At 41.4% G+C, this 22,550-nt stretch overlaps 1 protein-coding gene across 3 annotated transcripts in view; it reads left to right on the top strand.

The window, feature by feature from the left end:
• The window catches only part of SGCD (sarcoglycan delta), a 433,509-nt gene that overhangs the window by 269,187 nt on the left and 141,772 nt on the right, over positions 1-22,550 (top strand). The window lies entirely within an intron of this gene.

The raw sequence follows: 22,550 nt of genomic DNA, 5'->3' as shown, positions 1-22,550 counted from the left end.
TGCTAATTTGGAAGGTTTGGGAATTGTTATTAGCAGCAAGAATAGAGAAGGGGCTTTATAAAATCTCAGCTCTTTTACTTCTCAGAAAGACATCTCATCCACTGACAATAATAGCAGTTGCCTTGGTCCTTGTATCCACCCCCTCCTACCTTTATTTTCCTAGTATTTGTGTTTTTTCATGAGAGTGTATATACAAATTTGATTATTTTTAATAAAACTCTTAAAATTTATAAAAGCTTCTTTATTGGGAACCTTTTTCATTGATGCGCTCATCTGCGTAAAAATAGGTTTAAAGATCCCAACGCCTACCTCTCACAAAGCTCCACCAGTCTCCTAGCTAATTTCCCCCAATAAAAGGAGACTCCTCTAATTGGCATGAGAGTGAGGCTGAGAAAGCATGACTTTCCTAAAGCCATTTCAGTACCTAATGGTTGAAATTTGAACCACAGCCATCGTAATTCATAGGTCAGTTTCTTGACCATTTGGCTGCATCAGCTTTAGGAATTTTGATATACTTTGTACTGGAGAATGTCTTTATTGTCCTGCATTTTCAGGATCACTTGGGTATGTTTTAAAGAAAACAAAAATGCAAAACAAAAAATATTGTATAGTCCAGTATTCAAGTTTGGGCCTGAATTCCTTCAGAAAAATTGGTGACTAGGATCTAGTCCTACTTTTAACTTTTTTGTCAGTAAAATTGTCATTTAAAAGACATGTTTATTTATGAATATGCTTGTTAAGATTTATTTATGAGAGGTTTTCAGGTTTACTAAAGTAAAACAATAGCTTTGGTCACATTATCTTTTCCACATTTTTTCAGAGATATCCAATATAGTTATTTAGTTTTCTTGTTCTTTATTTGTTTGTTTATTTACAAAATGTAAAGCCCAACTATCTGCCCTCACCAGGGGATCTCTTGCCCTTGGTTGGGGGGGTGGGATGGCAACCCTAATTAAGAGAAAATAATATGTTCATACTTATCTGTTTAAGGGCATTGTCTTTTGTTTCTCTCATATCTATGCTGTCCCCAGAGCCTGATTAGTAACAACGCTCTAGATTCATAGAAAACTCTGGGAGGTAGCTTTTCCTGTATATCTGATTGCAAAAAGAACCCCCACTACTATAAACGTTTCCTTGTAGTTCCTTAAGGAGATATATTTTAAATTATCCCTTGAAATGGGGAGCTGCTTTGGGTCCAGTTGTCTGGTAAAAAGTGAGGTAAAATTATTTTAAATGAATAAATAGATGTGATTTAAAGCTAATTGCTTACCAAATGAACAGTTCCAAAAATAACTGATTGATGCAATGGAAACTGATAAGCATCATGTTCCATTCATTCTCTTTTCTCTTAGAATCTAAAATAGTCAGAACCCAGCATACTTGGAAGAACTGAGAAAACAACATTGGAATATTGTTTTGATATATGTGTTCATTTCCATCTTTTTTAAAAGCTGGACGGCAATCAAGTATTTTCAGTGTGCCATGTGTAAACACAGCAGGGACAGTGAAAGGTTGAGATACTGCCATTTTTTCTCCTTTCATTTTTAATACCTGTATTTATCCCTTCTTATTTCCTTGTACTACATACAATTCAACAGTCATGCATGACTTCCTCAGTTAAGTAACAATGTCATGAAGGGGGAGGGAATCACCAGATGAGTGTAGCCTGAAATCCAGTGGCCTGCTTATTTTTTTCCTTTTTTCTCATTGGTTTAAAAGCTAACATTTAATATCTTCTAAACCTCAAGAAGAAAAATATCCTGGGAGTCCATTGTATGGAACTGCTGCTCTGTATGAGCCATGCCTATATGTATATGTCCTCATACAGTCTTAAAGATATCACTGCACCAGTTACTTCACTTTTTAAAAAAATCTGCCAAAAGTTATACTATGAATTTCAGTAAGAAGAGAAATAAATTCAGTATCAAAGAGTTTACCTCAGCCCTTTCCTTCCTACTTCCCTTACATGAACTTCCATTTAAAAAAAACAAGCAAACACATCTCATGTCCTCTGTGGGGGGGGGGGGAAGGAATAAAGAAAGAAACCTATACAGTTTGGTGGAATGTGGAGAATCAGTCTCTAGTGCTGTTATAAAGTTACCTTGGTTCATATGTCGCATTGGATCCATCTTTAACTGAAAGAGATCTAAAGGCTACAATAGCAGGGAAGTACTGTATTTCAATACTCTGGCAAGACTATTTTTGCTACAAGGTGAAGAAGGGATATAATTTGTACCATTCTTGCTGACAATGCACCTAACATCTGTCAGCGCTGTGAATAACCTGTCAATTTTGTTAAAAAAAGTTACGTCCAAATTCCAGTATAAAACGACATACATTGATTTCAAGGTCTGTTGGGTCAATGTTTAAGTTACACAGCAAGTAAAAAGGAGAAACAGACATGGACAAGGACGGATACTCTACCACGGTGTATCAAAATTAATTAAACTAATTGCTTGCTGCTGATAATAATCATTAAACTGGATAAGATTTTGGATAACCAGAGTGAACCGTTAAGTTTCTCAAAAGAAGTCTACCAGAGGAGAGATACAGAAAATCTTTACCTAGGAGTAACGGAGTGCATTTAAAAATTGAGAAAAAAATTATCTGGACATAATATACTTTAGTCTAATATCTTTAATATAGGTAATAATTACAAATTATAATAATTGATAAACTCCAGAAATCTTCATAATTGCCTGTTGCTTTGCCACTTGCTTGCTTTTCTTACTTGTACAATGCAAGAAAAAAGAAGTAAGAGATTTACAGCGCATTCCTGACTTCTGAGGAAGAAAGTCCTCAGGAGGCCAGGAAGGGGCTGTGCCGGTGTTGGAGGCCCCCCACCCTAAGTGGCCCCAACACCAGCGGGGAGGCCCAGACACCGGTCTCTCGGTGCTGCCATGGCAGCGCCACCCCGGGACACCAACGGGGCCTTCCCACCAGCATAAAGGCTGGCGGTCCGGCATCTCGGGGGCATTCCTGGGGTGTTCCGGGGGGGTTGGGCTGCCTGTAGGCAGCCTCTTGTCCCCTTTCACCTCAGGTACACTAGCAGGGAGAAGAGCGAGGCTGCTCCTGCTTTTTTTTATTCCCTGTACCTATTTTTGTGCTGTAATGGGGCAAAAAGCCCCATTTTAGAAGAAAAAAGCCTTTGCGGGCTTTTTATGAGCTTTCGGCAGCTGTGGAATGGCTTAGGAGGCGCCACAGCAGCTCCTCCCCACCATCCCCGGCCGCCAACAGTTCAGGAATGGGCTGTTAGTGAGGGAAAACATTGACTTAGCAAGAAATTTAACTGACAAGGGCATCTTCCAATAAGAAGAGTTAACAGATGTTCCAGCCAAAGAAGATTGCTTATATAGGTATTTCTATGCACAGCATCTCCACCTTCAACTACATGGTCTTCACTGGCTTGGAAAGGGTGTGTGTGTGTGTGATCTATATAAATGGTGGATCCTGCTTATTTGCCATTTAGTTCTGTGTTCTAGTGCTGTACCTGCCTGGCCAGTGACAATGATGCTATTTGTACTTTTTGAAGCAGAAGCAGAGATGGGGCTATGGGCAGACACCACAACCTCTCCCACAAGGCAGGGATTGCCAATGAGGCACAACCCACCAGATATCAATCTTGTGTATTTTTTATTAAACACTTACCTGGTTTGCCCCAGGCTAGCCTGAACCTGTCAGATCTCAGAAGCTAAGCAGAGTTGGCCCTGGTTAGTAGTTGGATGGGAGACCACCAAGGAAGTCCAGCATTGCTATTCAGAGGCACTCAATGGCAAATCACCTCAGTTTGTCTCTCGCCTTGAAAATCCTATGGGACTGCCGTAAATCAGATGTGACCTGAGGGCACTTTTGACTACCAAGTTCTATTGATATGTATAGGAAATATTCAGGAGCAATGGTTTTTCCCGTATCTAATTCAATTTGTTAAGTTTCCAAAAATATATAGTATCATTTTTATGCATTTGATAGTATTTTTGTGAGATTGTGTTAAAATATAATTTGAATTTGGTGTGTATCAACTCATGAGTAAAAAGAAAAGAGACCATCTGAACCTGAAATTTTTGCCATGCACTTGTTTGATCTCCAAGGGTTTGCATGATTGATAAACTCATCCCAACAGATTCCTCTTCTAGACAAGTGTATTCCATTCTTCCTTCATTCAGTTGCCATGGAGGGTGTTTTATATTTTTGTTTTAGTTTGGACAGGTAGAGCTGACTCAGTAAGAAACAAAGCTAAACAGGTGGTGAATTTAATTAGAAGTATTATTTTTACTTAATTAAAACCTTTACATCTGCTTTCTGAGAAGACAGGAGACACTGGAAAAGACAATATTGCCAGGAAAAGTTGAAGGCAGTAGGAAAAGAGGAAGACCCAACATGTGATGGATTGGCTCAATAAAGGAAGTCATGGCCTTCAGTTTGTGAGATCTGAGCAAGGCTGTTAAAGACGTGATGCTTTGGAGGTAATCAATTCATAAGGTTGCCATAAGTCAGAAGTGACTTGATATCGCATAGCACGTACATCTGCTGTTGTAAGATTGCAATAATGCTTTTAAGAAGATACTACAGGCTATTTTATAACACCTGTAACAGCAAAAAGTATTCAAACACAAATAAATGAATGGTAAATCTGGATCTGCCATGGAGAGTGAAAGTGAAATCGCAAAAGTGAAATGGCAGGGTATATATTTAAAAATAAATTATCCTTGCTGTTGTTCCGTTAGACAGGAATTTTGCAGATATAGGTTGGATCCAGCAGAAGAGTTCATAGAAGGGGATGGCAGAGCACATCTTTCCTGTTTTCCATTCCAAACACTCCCAACTAAGGATTGGGAGAGCTTCAAGCAAAATACAGTACTTCAGTGTTTCCCAGTCTATCAGTCCTGACCCAAAAGCGGGTCGCCAAGTCTGTGAAAGTGGGACCCAGGCTTTTGCACTTTTAATAATCAATGAATGCTATCTTTTTCAAGTAAATTTTGACTTGTGGATCACCATACCAAAAAGATTGGGGACCACTGTACTGCTGGACAGGGCAGAGCAGTGACGATAGGGGATCAGGTAAAATCATCTTTTTCTCCCCTTTCTGCTCACAGCTAGTGTCTGTGGAGTGTTCTGTGGTGCATTTTGCTTACAAGGCTCTACCTATCTTCTGGGAGGAGTTTTGGGACAAATGGCAGGTTGCTTGGGCAAGGGGGAGACCGGGAAAGATATGCTCCTTCCATGAACTGTCCCACTGAATCCAACCCACCCTGTTTTGTTATTAACTATCATTCAATTCACAATCAGCCTTAGGGTATGTCTGTAGTTCAGCATTTTGGACTCAAAAAGCATGCTCCGAATAGGTGGTATATTTAATAATAGTTACAGTTGTATTGCATAGTTACGTTATGCAGAATATCATGGCCCTGTGGGCCCTGACTAGAGAACAATTTCCTGAAGAATCTCTCTGCACATAAAAGTACTACAGTAAAATATTCTTTTAAAAATGAATTATTGTTTAAGAATGATTTATTTATTCATATGCTAATTCAGGTTACCTTTGGAAAATGAATTTGCCAGGGGCAAGATAATTGAAAATTAACTGGAAATCACATTTTACCCTACTGTTCTCGTTGCTTAAGGAATTATTCCATATTCATTGAATGGTTTCCTATAACTCCTGTAAAAGTCAATGGAAAGACCATCAGTGACTCAAACAGAAGCTGAATCCAGCCTTAAGCTGACTGTTGCACCAAGGGGAAAATGCCAATTGATTTTACATGAGAACAGATTCAGCCCCAGGAACAAAATGATGGGAATAGTCTGCAAATCAAAATGGAATTTATCCAAATCTCTTTGGCTTTCACCCTAATGGTTGAGGAGCCAGCTCTGGGTCTCTGTATGCTGGAGATTTAGAAACTGACTAGGAGTGTTCAAGAGCTAATGAGTTTTGAAAATAGAAATCTCCAAGCCAGCGCTGAACCTGTCCAGTTCAGCATTCTGTTTCTAATATGGTTAGCATCCAGAAGTGCCAAGGGAAACTGGTGTTGTTGTTTTTTAAAGAAATATGGCTTCTCTGTACGTTTTATGTTTTCTGTGGCATTCAGAGGAGAGGCTACATATTTGTAAACCTCCCCACCTTGTGGGTAAACAGCCACCTTGTTTTCCTACTATGTTCTTCTGCTTTATTACTTACCAAAATAAGACAGGAACTTAAAGCAGTCAATATTTTGGCATTTTAATGGGATTTTCCTGCTAAGGAAAAAAGGTGTTGAGACACTTCTGTTCGTTAATACTGGGGATATGCAGGATACTCTCTTGAAATACTTTCTCCTGTACATAGCGTTTGGCTTATTAGCAACCCTCTTCCCCTTCAAAATAGATTTAGTCAGCATAACAGCAAAGCATTAAAAGTATGTAAAAGCAAGCAGCAGCAATTTTTGCAGTACCCAGTTCATTTTCTGAAAGGGAAAAAAAGATAGCAAACACAGCTGATCTGTACTCATTTCGGGCTGCATTTCCCTATGATTGATTGCTGCACCTACAGAGGTTATTCAGAGGTGTATTCTTACAGATCCTGAGCAACTTTTAAAAGGAGACTTCTTTAAGGTTCTTTCATTCACAGGATGGTTTCGAATAAACAGTATTCTTTTGCTATACTGATGGTTGTATAGTTATTCATAAAATATTTAAGCTTTAGCAAAAAACATTTTTACAATATTTTCCTCAGTCTAAATTGGTTGCAGTCATGCAGACAGATTTGATTGGCTACATGTTATCATCATGTCATTATGCCCCAGCATGGTCTGTGATTGGCTGAGATCACTCTTCCTAGCAAGAAGACAAATGTGTTGTTAAAAATTAAATCGAAGCAGTTTCTAATTGAGTTTCTAATTGAGACTATGAACAGCATTTGAAAGGCAATTGTAGGGCAAAATTCAAACTGAGGCAGTTCAGTATATATATATTTAAAAAAAAAACAGTTCACAATCCCTTGCAACAATCTGCTCTACTCTCACTACCACATATATTTTGGAAAAGATAAAGGGCACTGTGGGTTCATATGTGTGGGTGGGTGGAGGAGCAAAGTTTCCACTTGTTCTTTTTGACCTTACCTTGCAAGTGCTCTAAAACACTCAAGGTTTTTTTTCTCCAAAGGACTCTACAAATGATTGTGGAAAGCAATCAAGGAGAGTCAAAGGGAATCCAGCTGTTGCTAGCAAAAAGGTTGAGCACGCAGGATTCAGAGAATAGTTCAACTTTACCCAAAAGCACTTCTTCTGAACCCAACTTAGGTCAGATGTTTCAGGAACCCTATATACTCCTAATAATGTCATTAGAAACACTGTGTGTTTCTGAGCTCCTCAAGTGCTCATAATCAGGCTTGGAATAAATACCACATAGCAAGTTATCACCACATAACAAGTCTGATTATGAGGCAAGCCTCATAAACCTAGATCAAGGAACCTCATTTATAACTTACATATATCTACATATTCCCATGTCACTCATGCATAGGAATGAGATGTAGGAAAGGGCCTCATCAGGAAAATGTAATGTATGATTGGCTGTAAGAAGATACATGGTTGTCTCAGAAATTACTGAAGTAGGTATGCTTTATTCACAGAAAACACAATCCTAAACAGAATTATTCCTTGAAGTCAATAAATTTAGAAGGTGTTACTCTGTTTAGGATACTTTCAGAGGGTAGTCATGTGCGACTACAGTAGAAAAGCTAGATTTGCGTCCAGTGGTACCTTAGAGCCCAACAAGATTTTTTAGGTTTGAGCTTTCCGGAGTCAGAGCTCCCTTCATCAGGTACCTTGAAAGTGTGCACCCACCAAAATCTTGTTGGTCTTTAAGGTACTACTGGATGCGAATATCACAGTTCTGTTTAGCATGGTGTTGAAAGAGGCACAATTTCCCCCAATATTTAATTTATAGAGTGTGACTTCTTACAATGGGTTAGGGTCCAGTGATCAGCAGACAGTACTTACTAGTGTTGTGCAAAAAATAATAATAATAATAATAATGAAATTTTAGGTTTGGGTTTATTGGGCCTGATTTTTTTTCCAGTATACCTGGAATAAACCGGGTTTACCAAAATTTCATGTCCATTATAGTCTATGGGGATTTTTTTTCAAAGCTCCTGTGGGGGCACTTTTGAAGGTAGAGTCACCAAATTTGCAGCATAGCTGCAAGAGACTCTCCTTAGACAGACATCACAGTTTGGTGAACATTGGGACAAGGGGGTCTAATTTTATGGGCCTGCAAAGGGGTTGCCCCCATCCTCCAGGCATTTGCAAACTGAGCTGTCCATTGATTTTCAGGTTCAGAAGTTCAGCGTTGCCAAAGACTGGTGGAAAGAGCTGATTGACAGGCTGGTGCAACAAAGTCTGGGGGTTCCCTTCGTATCTGGGGTGTATAACATGATGTCCATGCAAATTAGCTTCCAAACTGAGGAAAACAGCTTAAATGCAAGAAAAATAAGGCATGGAAAACATTTCTTTTGGTGGCAAATGATATCCTATAAACAGTCCTTAGTTATGGTTTCAAGAGACAGTCACGGTGCAGGGAAACAAAGCCTCTACTTGAGGCAACCTTTAGTTTCAGAGCAGTTTTTTTTGGGGGGTGTGTGAAATCGGAGCCAGCCGAAGTCATGACCAAGGCAGCTCATGCTCATCCATGCTGGTGAGGATTCTTCAGAAGCCTGGTAAGTAGCTGTAGAAGGGGTTGTTTTTTAGTTGGAGGATATATCCCTCTGGACAGGATTGGGTGAGCCCCATTTTTTAAAATGCAGATCAGGTCGCTGTCGGTCAGACCAAGTTGGCTCTAATTACATGACCCCTACCTCAAAAGGGCCCCAACTATGGGGCCCTAACAAAACCAGTCAAAAAATACAGAAAAATAGTTGAAAGCACAGAGCCATGCATCTGAGGAAAGGCGAATGGCCGAACCTGAAAAAGCCAAATAATTATTCGGCTTTTTCGTGAATTGCATATTTGGCTTCGGGGAGATCCCCAGGTTTTGGCATTCAGTAAAACTAAAACCTGAATATTGCCCAAATGGCTAATTTCGGATTTATTTTCAGTTCGGGTATATTGATATGCACAACCCTAGTACTCACGGTAACATCTTTCTTGCGTTTCCATGTGTGTGTAAAGTGCCTTCAAGTCGCAGCTGACTTATGGCGACCCCTTTTGGGGTTTTCATGGCAAGAGACTATCAGAGGTGGTTAGCCAGTGCTTTCCTCTGCACAGCAACCCTGGTATTCCTTGGTGGTCTCCCATCCAAATACTAACCAGGGCTGACCCAGCTTAGCTTCTGAGATCTGATGAGATCAGGCTAGCCTGCGTTTCCATACCCCAACAGTTTTTTCTTACCCTGGAAAAGTTTATTCCCAGGATGTCAAGACCTGCATGGGGAGGAGCTGTGGCTTAGTGGTAATCTGCTTTGCATGCAGAAGGCCCCAGGTTCCTGGCAGTTGAAAGGACTAGATAGTAGGTAACGTGAAAGACTTCTGCCTGAAACCATGGAGAGTTAATGCTAGTCTGAATGGACAATCGAGATTCTATACTAGTAGCACTTAGAGACAATGAGATTTCAAGAGTCAAAGTTCCTTCATCAGATCTGATTAAGGGAGCCTTGACTCTTGAAAGCTCATACCAGAAATATCTTGTTTCTGAGGTGCTATTGGACTGGGATCTAACTGTTTTACTACAGACCAACATGGCTACCCTCTGGAACTATCTGACTAGACAATACTGATCTTGATGGACCGGTGATCTGATTCAATATAAGGCAGCTTCCAATCCAGGATTCAAAATTATGTTATGGAAGGCTCATCAGCATTTTATATGCAAACTAGCTACATACTTCACAAAATAAAGCCTGGCAGCTTTTATAATGAGTCAGTGTCATGATATATGAAAGAGGTGCCATTTTTTTTATGCAGACCAAAGTAGTAGCAGTGGTGTTAAATTCTTCCTCTACACTAACACTAGCATTCTGTAATTGATTGTTAAACTGATTTCCTTTTCATACTAATAAAAATCCTTTCTCATTCAGCAACAATAAAATGGCAGTTCCATAAATCAGGGTTTTATGATCACATTTCCCCTTTTTTGACACTCAGCAGTCAGCAGCAACATATAATTTTTTTATTCCTACCCATTATGCAGCATTATATAACACAAGAGGTGGTTTAGATGATAAACTTGATCTGAACATTTCATAATACCTTGGCATAGAGCTAAATCACTCACAGTTACTATTTCCAAAGATTTCCAGAAGGATATCCTGGTTAAATTGGGCTGAAATTAGGTTGTTCTGGGCAATCTTAGCCATGGTCATTTAATGAGAACTTTAAAACGTATGAAACATGGTCACTAAAGAAAGTGTTAAAAAAAACTTGGACACCTATTCCCTCCTTGGGTTCAAATGGTTATGTGTGTATTTTAGTTCAAGTGAAATACCAGCTTATTTGGTCCTGCGGATGAGATGCTTCTTAAAGTACATCCACACATCTCAGTATGAGAGGAGCAGGAAGGGAATGGATAACTTTGTAATGATGTCTGTACAACTATATCTTTGATACATGAAATTCATTATGGAATGCAGCATCTATAAGCAGATATAGTTGGAGAACCTATCCCAAAGGGAAGGAGCAATACTGTTTGGATATAATAGTGTGCATATTGAATTATATTGACTGTAAGTACATTGACTTTTAAATATTGATCCTTTATATATATGAGAATTATTAGATTTTTTAATTAATTTATTTTTGACAAAGGAACGGAACTGATGAAGAAGAAAGAAACGATCGTCTTCCTACTTACTACTATTTATCTACATGTTTGCTGAGTTCATGTAACCAGCTGATATAGTTCTCCTTGGATCTGTGTACCTTTGTGGACTATTTGAATTTTTCCTACTTACTACTATTTATCTACATGTTTGCTGAGTTCATGTAAACAGCTGATATAGTTCTCCTTGGATCAGTGTACCTTTGTGGACTATTTGAATTTTTGTAAATATCTGTATATATTTGTTAGTCCTCTTTCACTTGTAAATGCACTGAATACACTTTGATGTTTCATTAGTTGAATCAGTATTTATTGTTGCCTTGAATTCCTGCACAACCTCTAGGTAATAGCAGAAGTTCTCCTGCTATTTTCACTTGGAGAAAATGAACCCTTTGGCAATTGTACTCTATGGCATTGAAGTCCCTCCCATCCCCAAACCCCTCCCTCCTCAGGCTCTGTTCCCAAAATTTCCTGCCAATGGCAAAGAGGGACCTGGCAACCGTAGTCTTCAAAAGGGGAAGCAGCGTAAATCCCCCTGGGCTGAGGAACTGTGGCTCTTAGGTTCCCTGAGATCTTAAAACACTCGCTGCTGAAACTGTCTGAAATGGCTTCTACGGGAGGGGTTGGTTGAGGGAGGGACAAGTGAGAAGGGGTGTGGGGAGTGAAACCTGAATTTAAAGTTATGCACAGAAATGGCATTGATTTGCAGAGATTTGAGCTCAAAGCGGACTTTAAATTCATGGCAAAACAGCATCCTGGAACTGTGGGGGAAATGGGAGGTGGCAGTGAAGTGACTTCTGAAGGTCAGAAAAATCATGCATAATCCCAGCAAAACCCCGAAGCAGTTCAGCGGGGATTGTGAGGCCATTCATAAATGGCCTAAAAATAATCAAAAACTGTGGTTTTACTTCTGGGTTTTCCGACTGTGGGTTTTTTTTTTAATAAAAAAAATATTTCTCCCACTGGCCATTGGAGTGCCAGGAGGCACATGGCAACCCTAAGGTGAAGTTAGTATAAAAGGTGGGTGGATGAAGGCCAAGGCACAGAGAGTGCTGAGGAATAAGGCCCTGGGTCACGTTTGTTGCTTTAAGGAGCTCTCAGCAACAGAAGGGATATAAGAAACTTCTTGTATAGTCATATTGTCTTTTATTTTTTAAAAAACCTTGTATTTGACAACTTGCCTCTGCAAGCTTATTTTTTTGCAAATGCTTTGCAAAAAAAAAAAAAAACCTGTATAATGAGCTGCTTTATGCTGTGGCAGACTATTGGGTTCAGTGGTGTGTATACACAGAACATGGAATTTTTCTGTATTCCTTTCTGATTCTATAGCCCCTTCTGATCTCTAAAAAGATCATTCCCGGGACCCAAGTGGAGGAACAGCTGCTTGAGTTGGCCGGCTGGAGTGACAAAGGACAAGAGGGTGAAATTGTTCATAAGTACAGCTAAGGAAAGGGCTTGATTCCATCCCCTTGTGGGTCTAAGAATATCTGAAATATTCAACGAGAAGTCATTTGACTATTTTTGCTAAATTTCAGAGCCCTGAGCAAATCCAGATTTTTTAAAATCCTTTTTTTCATGGTTACTGCAAAAAGTAAGAGTGCTGAAAAAGGGAACTGAGTCATAGGGAATGATGATATGTCCAAGAAAAAATGAGCAGGGTATCTCACAGTGACTCATAAATCAAAGAAGAGGCATTCCCAGCTGGTAAGCCAAGCTGATTGATTTGCCCCAGTTCTTCTTTGAATAAAACTTGGAGCCGGATTGGCCACGAAGTAAATCCAGGCAGGAGGGAGAGGCTGTATACTGCTGCATCTCCCTTGTGATGCAGCTTTTTGGTGCCTGCTGCCAATCCCTCCACCCTCTCTAGAATATCACGGGGTTAGCTGGTTATCATTTGGGGCCAAGCAGGAATTTTTTGAGCTTCTTCCTTGATTGGCCATTGGGCGGAGCCTTTTTCATCTGCTTTGTGATGTTCAGGTTGGTGTGTTAAGAGCTAAATTAGGCGTGTTCTCTGATTGCTTAGGCCATAACTAGTTTGGTAGGGATAGGGTGGGTTGCTCATTGATAGATGGGATCAGTGGCAAGCACCCCAAGCCATCGGGCATGATGGAGGGCATGTGCTGAACAGACCATCACTGGCTTCATGGTGGGATGGGGCTTGTGAAAGAAGCACTGTCAGGGACTGCCCTGCAACGGATTCAGAGACGGATGAAGACCAGAGCTGGTGTCAGATTCCGCCTCTCCCTCCTGCACTGACAGAGGAAACAGCCGATGGTGATTCATTGCCAGGCCAGACTTTAAACGCACCGGCTGAACAGCAGCCTAAGGAAGACCAGATATTGCCTGACCCTGGAACATCCAGAAAGGTGCCAAAGGAGCCGGGAGACACTGTGGAACAGATGTCTCCTGTGTCTCGTCAGAGGAAAATGGGCCAGATCCTGCTAGAACAACGCCGGCGTTCGGCAAGGCTGCAACAACAAAGAGGGAGCCTGGCCGACGTCGGAGATAGCAACTGAAGTGATTACAGGAGCTGTCTCCCCCAGACAGCTGCAAGTTTTTAAGGAGGGCTGAGTCAGTAGGCTGTGGAAGCAACGCATTGCAAATCTGCTACGCTCCACTCTGGCCATTGTATACTGACCTGGACTGTTCCTCGACCTTGAAAGCTTCTGAATTCCTTGCCTGACCTTGGACCGGTTTGACCTTGCCTCTGTCATTTGCCTTGATTGACTGCCTTTCTCCGTGACTGAACTTTGGACTGTTGACTGGACTGTGCTTACCCCACCTATTCCAAGTTAGTATAGCTGCCAGCTGTAGAAGCCTCGGCTTCAGAGACCCCGGCCTGCGGCCACGCCTGCTGCAGACCTCTTCCTAGCACCACGCTGCCACAGCAGCAACCCCGCCCTGGTTGGCCAGCACAAGCGCCTTTGGTGCTGGACAACATTGTCGTAAATTTGGTAGTGACTTTACGGCACATTAGGGAAGGGGGCTGGGCACCTCTGTACTCAGTATGTGCGGACAATGACAAACAAGACCAGTATGAGGCACTTGCTGAATTCGGAACCAGGATTGATTGGTCAGAAAAGGCAGCCATGAACAGGATGCTTAGCACAGACCATCCTTAATTAAATATTAGCATAATTAATTGTTGTACCCATACTGTGGTTTCATGTCTTTATTGGGGTACTGGGGCAAAGCACATTTTTGTGTGCTTTTAGACTCTCCCACAATAGCTTAATAACAATAAACTGTAATTGATTTAGTTACAAATTAAAAATATTTTTAGGGATGCTGTATGGATTCCTAAAATGTGTAGATTATCCCCCCCCCTGGTGCCCACTGGTAGTACAGTTCCATACAAGGAACTGTTCTTAGTCATCAGATTTGAGGGAACCAAAATAATTTATGTGGAGCTACTTTTAGTAACCTCTGTAAAGTCCTTTGTTAGCCTGGCCAGTAGATTTAGGATTAGGCCCATGGATTAGATTATTTGCTCTGTGTCATCATCATGCATTTCCTCAGTTTAGTCATTTTGAGAGGTAGCAAGTAGGATTGTGTCTTATTTGAGGGGACTGTCCTCACAGTTCTTGAATAACACCAGCTTGCATGACTTTGCTAGATGGAAGGACAATAGGCTGTAGGGTTACACATAACCTTACTGAAATATATGTTCCAGGCAAACTTTTTTTTGTTTTCTTTTTAAGAGGCCCCAAAGCCATATTTTCAACACCAGCTTTGCAGACAGCCAAAATAATTCAAGCTCTTTCCAAAATTGCAAAGAATACCACTATGGAAATGTAATCTGAACTGTTGGTGCAGCCCTAATCACATTTCCACTCCTTTCCGTTTATATTTCTGCTAAAAATGAATGCACCCCCACCAGAATACATAAGCCAGCATTTTTCGGTTGGTTCTGTAGCGATTTGCTGTTTATTACTGATCTCTTATTCTGCTATCCCTTCAAACAATCAATACATTTCACAGTATACATCTCTCTTGAAGGGTTGCTTACCACCTCCATTTCAAAATTATATGATAGCATTAATTCTCACGCCTCAAAGGCCAAGCTGATCTTCGCTTGCATTTTGCTAAAGGATTTGGTTGGTTTCCCCACCCCCCTCTCTCTGCAGTATTCTGGAGCTATATGAAACACTGTAATTGCTTACCCTCTGAAACACAGGAGGCTCTGGGTAATAATATGGTCGACATCTCAAACAGGAGAAATAGGATGTCTGCAGTGACATCTAATTAGTCCATCTCCAAAACAGAATCTCCTTAGCATCTTTCTGTAACACTACATACATATCCTCTTGAGAGTTTTCTCTGCATATTTTTATACCCCTTCACAAACTGTAGGAGAAATGCTACCAAGATATTTGTGACAGTAGAAGGAAAGGGAAAAAAAACATTTCTGGTTGTAAGAATTATATAGAAACAAGTGGGGAACTTGCCGAGGCTTACAGGGGGCATCTCATTTTCCCCAACCCCACTATTTCCACCTTCCCTTCCCTGAAAGCCCCCACAGCCTCTCCCTTTTTCTTGCTTCCTTCTCTCCTTCCCACCCACCAGCCAGCCTGCATTTATTTGCTGCCCTGTCTTCAGCTTTCCTTCCTTCCCTCCCTCTGGTATCCTCTATCTGAGAAAACTATGGTCCAGTTGCATTTTCCTGGCTGCTGGGCTGGGCCCAGTTACGCAGTGCAGAACCCACAAGAACTTTCTGGAAGCACTTCATTTCCCTTGTGTCCCTTTCCACATGCTATTTCCCATTTCCTTCCTCCTGCCAACTCCTATAGCCTCATCTTTCTTTGCTTGCTTCTTTTCTTCCAAGCCACCAACCAACTTATTGTTTATCTGCCCCCTATCTTCAGCTATATTTATTATTTATTTACTTCATTTATACCTAGGGTTGGGAAATACCTGGAGATTTGGGGGGTGGAGTCTGAGGAGGGCAGGATTTGGGAGGGACTTCAGTGCCATAGAGTCCAATTGCCAAAGCAGCCATTTTCTCCAGAGGAACAGATTCCTATCGCCTGAGATCAGTTGTAATAGCGTGAGATCTCTAGCTACCACCTAGAGGTTGGCAACCCTATTTATACCCCACCTTTCTCCACAATGGGGATTCAAAGCAGCTTACATCCTTCTGTTCTCCATTTTATCTTTACAACAATCTGTGAGGTAAGTTAGGCTAAAAATGTGAAACTGTCCTGAGGTCACCCGGTGAGCTCTTATGGCAAAGTGATGATTCAAGCCTGGGTCTTGTAGAACCTAGTCTGAAACTCTAACCACTACATCGCACTGGCTTTCATGGGGTGGCTACTGTTGAACAACAGCAAGCAGCCAGTCCTGAGTGAGTCATTGAAGTTACATGGTAGCAGGTTCTCCTGTGGTTGTTTCCAGTTTTGGCCCTCAGTCTTCCCTTAAAAGCCAAAACAGGCCAGGAAAAGGCCGTTCTGCTTCCCCCCAGCCTACTGCTCACAGAAACCGAGGATTGAATGCTAGCAATACTCTCATGGTTGCCTAGCAACAGCCACTGAGGGCATTTGTTTATTTTATTTTATTTGCTTCTATTATTTTAGGAGGGTTAACCCCCAGTGTATTTTTTTTTAAGATTCCAGATTTCTTCAAATGTAACAGGTGTTTTTCAGGTTTGTAGAAAGATCTGTCTTGTCTGTTCATGGCTTCTTTCTCTGGATTTAAGTATCCACTGCTTTGACCATGTTGAGAATTAAATATATGTTGTATATACACATACATACTTATAATATATATGTATTTATTCATTTGTTTGTTTTGTAATATGTTTGATTTGTATTTCATTAGCCAAGGTGTCTTTGTTGTGATTTTCAGAGTTCCATGTTGCCTGAAATTATTTTTCTGGCTTAATTAACAGCATGTTTAATCATGTTGTCCAGTTGCATGTCTAACTTTGACATCCATTTTGAATGTTGAATTTAAATGTGTGGAGACCAACCTTCTTCCTTCATATATGTCTCAGCTGTAATGTTTGTGTGTGTGTGTGTGTGTGCGTGCATATGAGTGTGCATGCATGTATGCATGCAAGATCTAGAGAAACTGTATAGGCAGTACACAGTACTTCCACATGTGCATAGGATTGGGGTTGTAGGTTATTCCAGTCGGTGACAGTCCCTTTCATGTAATGCAGTGTTTCCCAAACTTTTTGAGTCATGGAGCACTTTTCAGGAGAGAAATTCGTCATGGAGCACTCATTTTCACCTAGCATCTAAATACTAAACTGAATGACAGTAGTATTTTTCTTTCCAATCTCTTCATGGAGCACTAGGAGATGTTTCACAGAGCACCAGGTGCTCCATGGAGAACAGTTTGGGAACCGCTGATCTAATGGAATGCATTTCCAGAGGATTCTATGATCTTTAGAGTCAGCATTAAAAGTGGTTGTGATAGCCAGATGATGGCTGAAAGGCTCTGTGAGGGTATAGAAGATTCCATGCAACTCTTTGGATCCTGGCCTTTGTCTAGCATGGGATATAAGTGGAGAATTTCTTTGTTGCTCTCAGTCATATCTCTTTTCATTGTAACTTAAATCTCAGAGAATCATTGGCCATAAAAGATATGCCTTGGTTATTTCTTTATTCTGAATGTCATTTTGGGCTATGCAGCATGTCCAGGATAATGCAGAAGCTTGCTTTGTTGCTTTCTTGCCAACAGAAGAAAACCTACCTGAAATTGGCCTAATAATAATACTAATGGTAACTATTCAAACGACCTATTTTTCAACATTTAATAACTAGGCTACAAAACTGTATCAACTAGTATTACCCTTTTAGAAAGTTGCCTCAGGGTTTCTTTGGTCTCAGCAGGTTAAGGAATTACATGCTTTTGCTTTTGTGTGAGCAATTAAATCTGTTAGACTTGCTTCCTACTAATTTGAAAATTATCCTGAGTGTCAGAAATGGCATTTCAAATATGCTTCTTTTTATTTGATAGTACATATATACATGTGCCATTTCCCCTCACATTATATTTTTAACGTAATGTAAGGTTAAATGAGCCTCAGATGTCAGCCTTAATAAAACTGAATACTCCCCACCCACCCACCCCCCAAAAAAACTAATGATGGATTTTAAGAAAAATCTGAAGTTTTCTTTGTTGTGGTTGTTGGTGTCTCTGCTTGTTTTCTTGCATAAAAAAACCATAAAGTGGAGGGGGGAACCCTGCATGGAATTCTGATGTATATATTTGGTTTGCTATTATAGTTTGTCAGATGTTTCATTACATTTTGAAAACACATAACTAAACAATTTCTAAAGGAAATAGACTATTTGCAGTCATCTGCCGGAGGCCAGCAGCCAACACTTCATATGATTTGCCACAAAGATTTTTCACATCTAAGTGCCATGAGCTTCGGAGACTATATGCACACATCATTTGAACAATCCTAGAGCCTGTGAGCCTCTGACAATGCTAGACTAAAAAGATGATGAGGAGTGATAGCTAAGGAGATCGAATCTGAATGGGAAAAGCGGGAGAGCACACATTACTGACTTAGTGTCTGATCAGTGGAAGCTTGAAAACGCTTAGCAGAAACGGCAGGGGCTTCCTGTACATCAAATGGCAAATTGGAGTGTTTTGAAAGTAGCATTGTGTTATTTTACTTTTTTTCCCCTCCCCCTAGCAAAAATGTGATTTGTATCCTGTCATCGCATACAATGCCTATGGCTGGTTGAGCAAAAGTAGAAGCAAATTCTTCCAGCAAAGATGTTCATGATTTTATTGTTCTCTGATTGCCGCCTCAGAGTCCAACATGACTACATGGTAATCTGTGGCTTTGACTACACAGGACAGCATGATCTCTCAACTATTTCAGGCTTGAGAAATGCTCACAAGTTTTCTAAAACATTGGTCAAAGAATAATAAAGTGCCTAGATCAAAATTTTAGAAGGTGCTCAGTGGGCATTTGCTATCTGACCTGTGGCATTCACAGAAGCTACATAGTTTTCTATGTAAAACAGGGACAATGGACTACAGATAGGGTTGCCAGCACCGGGCTGAGAAATACCTGGCAATTTTGGGGACAAAGCCTGAGGAGGGCAGGGTTTGGACTCAATGCCATAGAGTCCAGTTACCAAAGTGGCCATTTTCTCCAGGTGAACTGATCTCTATCAGCTGGAGATCCATTGTAATAGCAGGAGCTCCCCAGCTAGTACGTGGAGGTTGGCAATCGAAACTACAGAACTGTATTTATACAACTATATAGGACATAACTGTCCTGAAATAAATTATAAGTTGTCATTGTCTTTGGCATTTTTGTAAAGAGCCAGCGTGGTGTAGTGGTTAAGAGCAGAGGTTTGGAGTGGTGGACTCAGATCTGGAGAACCAGGTTTGATTCCCCACTCCACATGAGTGGCAGAGACTAATCTGGTGAACTGGACTGTTTCCTCACTCCTCCTCCTTCTAGTAAAAATATTTAAAATATTCACGTTTTATTACAATACTTTCCAAGGATTTGTTGTTTAGAACTTTTTTTTGTTAAAATTTGACTATACTCAGGCATGCCTATTCTTCAGCAGTCAGAAACTTTAAACTCTGTTTTTTGTAAGGGTAGCATCATAATCCCTTTGAACGTAAAAACAAGAATATTATAAATCATTTTCATGCTTTTTCCTCTTCCTGACCCTAACGAACAAGACTGGGCTATAGTATTCGGCAAGTGGGAGACCCACAACGAATTGCTAGGGGCATCTCATTTTCCCCTCTCACATGATTTCTCTTCCCTGGAAGCCCTTATAGCCTCTCCCCTTTATTGCTTTATTCTCTCCCCACTAACCAACCTTTTATTGGTTAGTGAAGAGCTCCAGAAGGATCTCTGCATACTGGAAAAATGGGCATTAAAATGGCAAATGAGATTCAATGTGAGCAAGTGTAAAGTGATGCATATTGGGTCAAAAAATCCCAACTTCACATATACACTGATGGGATCTGTGCTGGCAGCGAAAGACCAAGAAAGGGATCTTGGGGTGGTAGTGGATAGCTCAATGAAGATATCAACCCAGTGTGCGGCTGCTGTAAAAAAGGCAAATTCCATGCTGGCCATAATTAGATGAGGAATAGAGAATGAAATTGCTGATATCATACTGCCCTTGTACAAATCTATGGTAAGACTACACTTGGAATACTGTGTACAGTTCTGGTCACCACACTTAGAAAAGATATTACAGAGCTTGAGAAGGTGCAGAAAAGAGCAAGCAAAATGATTAGGGGTCTAGAGCAACTGTCCTATGTGGAGCGGTTAAGACGCTTAGGGCTGTTTAGCTTGGAAAGAACTAAGGGGAGACATGATACAGGTCTATAAAATTATGCATGGTTTGGAGAGAGTGGACAGGGAGTTTTTCTCCCTCTCCCATAATACTAGAACACGGGGTCATCTGCTAAAGCTGGAGGGTGAAAGATTCAAAACAGATAAAAGGAAGTATTTTTTCACACAACGCATAGTTAAATTGTGGAACTCCCTGCCCCAGGATGTGGTGATGGCTGTGAGCTTGGAGGGCTTTAAGAGGGGAGTGGACATATTCATGGAGGAGAGGGGTATTCATGGCTATTAGTTAGAATGGATACTAGCATGCTGCATACATATTCGCTAGTATCAGAGGAGGATGCCTATTATTTTGGGTGCGGTGGAACACAGGCAGGATGGTACTGCTGCAGTCGTCTTGTTTGTGGCTTCCTGGAGACACCTAATTGGCCACTGTGTGATAGGGCTGTGGAAAAAAAAATTCAGGAAAGTTCGGCTTTGGCAAAATTCAGCCCTTTTAAATTCAGGCCGTGCCGAAGTCTGAACTCTCCCACTTCGGATCCACGGTGCTTCCCTGAAGGCGCACGGGGGGCTCTTTAAACAGTCTGTGCCTTCCAGCTGGAAGGTGCAGATCTGTTTAAAGCCCCCCCCCCCGTGAACCTTCAGGGAAGCCCCCTGAAGGCGCACGGGGGTGTGTGGAACAGATTTGTGCCTCCCAGTCGGGAGGCGCAGATCTGTTTAAAGAGCCCCCCTGTTTAAAGAGCTTCCCTGAAGGCACGCGGGGGGCTGTTTAAAGAAATCTGCGCCTCCCAGCTGGGGTGTGTGGAACAGATGGGGTGTGTGGAACAGATCTGTGCCTCCTGGCCGGGAGGAACAAATCTCTTTAAAGATCCCCACGCGTGCCTTCAGGGAAGCCCCCTGAAGGCGCGCGGGGGGGAACCCCAAATCTGCCAAATTTATTTGCCGAACCCCGAAGTCGGCAAATTCGGCTCCCCCGTTTCCCGCCTTTTTTTGAGTTCGGTTCGTCCCAAACTAAAAACTGCCGAATCGGGGGAAATTCGGCTGTTTTTCAGTTCGGGACGAACCGAATTGACAGCCCTACTGTGTGAACAAACTGCTGGACTTGATGGGCCTTGGTCTGATCCAGCAGGGCCTTTTTATGTTCTTATGTTCCTCTTTTCCTGCTGTCTTCAACTTTTCCTAGCAATATTGTCTTTTCCAGTGAGACTTGTCTTCTCATAAAGTAACTGAAGTCATGGCATCAAAATTCTGGAACTTTTTCCCCAGGAAGTCTTTCCTGTTCCCTTCTGTTGCCATCTTTCATCAGAGGGTGAAGACTTTTATGTTTCATTTGGTGTTCCCTCAATGATCCCTCCTTCCTGACCGATGTTTTAATTGCTGTTTTTATGTCTTTGTATGTATTTTAGCTCTGTTTTAAATTGTTTTAATGGTGAGTGTTTTGAGGGGGGTGATTTTAATGGTTTTAAAATGTGATTTTATCATGTATATCAATGTTTCTTTTAATTTGTTAGCTGCCTTGGCGGCCCTTGTAAGGGCAGAAAGACAAGAAATAAATTTTGTTAAATAAATAAATAGAGGCCAAGCGTTTGCAGAGGTTTTAACAATAAGACCAGAAATGCAGTTCTAAGTAGAATTACACCCTTCAAAGGTAACTGACCTCAGTGGATTTAGAAGAGTGTAACTCTGCTCAGGATGACACTATTAGAGTACCGTAGAATGGATTTTATCCCTAGTGACTACAGCAGAATTTGGGATTCAAATTTATGTTTTTATCCAGGGCTCCAAATTCCTAAACAAAGAATTGTTCAACTGTTAGAAATGTCACTTGGCATCTGTATTTCTTTGATGATATCATTGTCTTTTTGTCTATACCTCCCATATACATACCTATTTGTCACTAATTGCATCTTCAATTAGACTAACAGTGCATTCCTGACTTCTGAGGACGAAAGTCCTCAGGAGGCCAGGAAGGGGCGGCGCCAACGTTGGGGGCTCCCACTCCGGTGTCCGGGCTACTTACGCCTCCGTAAGTGGCCCCAACGCCAGTGGGGAGGCTCCAACTCTGGTCTCTTGGAGCCACCCCAGGATGCCAGTGGGGCCTTTCGCCGGTTTCCCACTATTCTGAGGAGCATCCCGGCATCCTGGGGGGCATTCCCAGGGCATTCCAGGGGACAGAGCTGCCTGTAGGTAACCTCCTGTCCCCTTTGGCCCAGGAACACCGGCAGGGAGAAGAGCGAGACTGTGCCTGCTTTTTAGCAGGCACAGCCTCACTATTTTCAATGGGGAGAAAAACCCCATTTAAAAAGAAAAAAGCCCGTAAAAGGCTTTTTTTCAAGCTTTCAGCGGCCGGCTTAGGAGGCGCCACAGCAGCGCCTCCTCCCCACCGTCCTTGCATGCTGAAAGCTCAGGAATGGGCTGTAAAGTGCCTGTTATAACAGACTGTATGATTTTCAAATATTAAAAACAAAATGTTG

The sequence above is a fragment of the Euleptes europaea genome, chromosome 1 (genome assembly GCF_029931775.1).
Source record: "Euleptes europaea isolate rEulEur1 chromosome 1, rEulEur1.hap1, whole genome shotgun sequence".
Lineage (NCBI taxonomy): Eukaryota > Metazoa > Chordata > Lepidosauria > Squamata > Sphaerodactylidae > Euleptes > Euleptes europaea.
The sequence above is the reverse complement of the archived record's forward strand: the minus strand, read 5'-3'. Positions and strand labels throughout refer to the sequence as shown.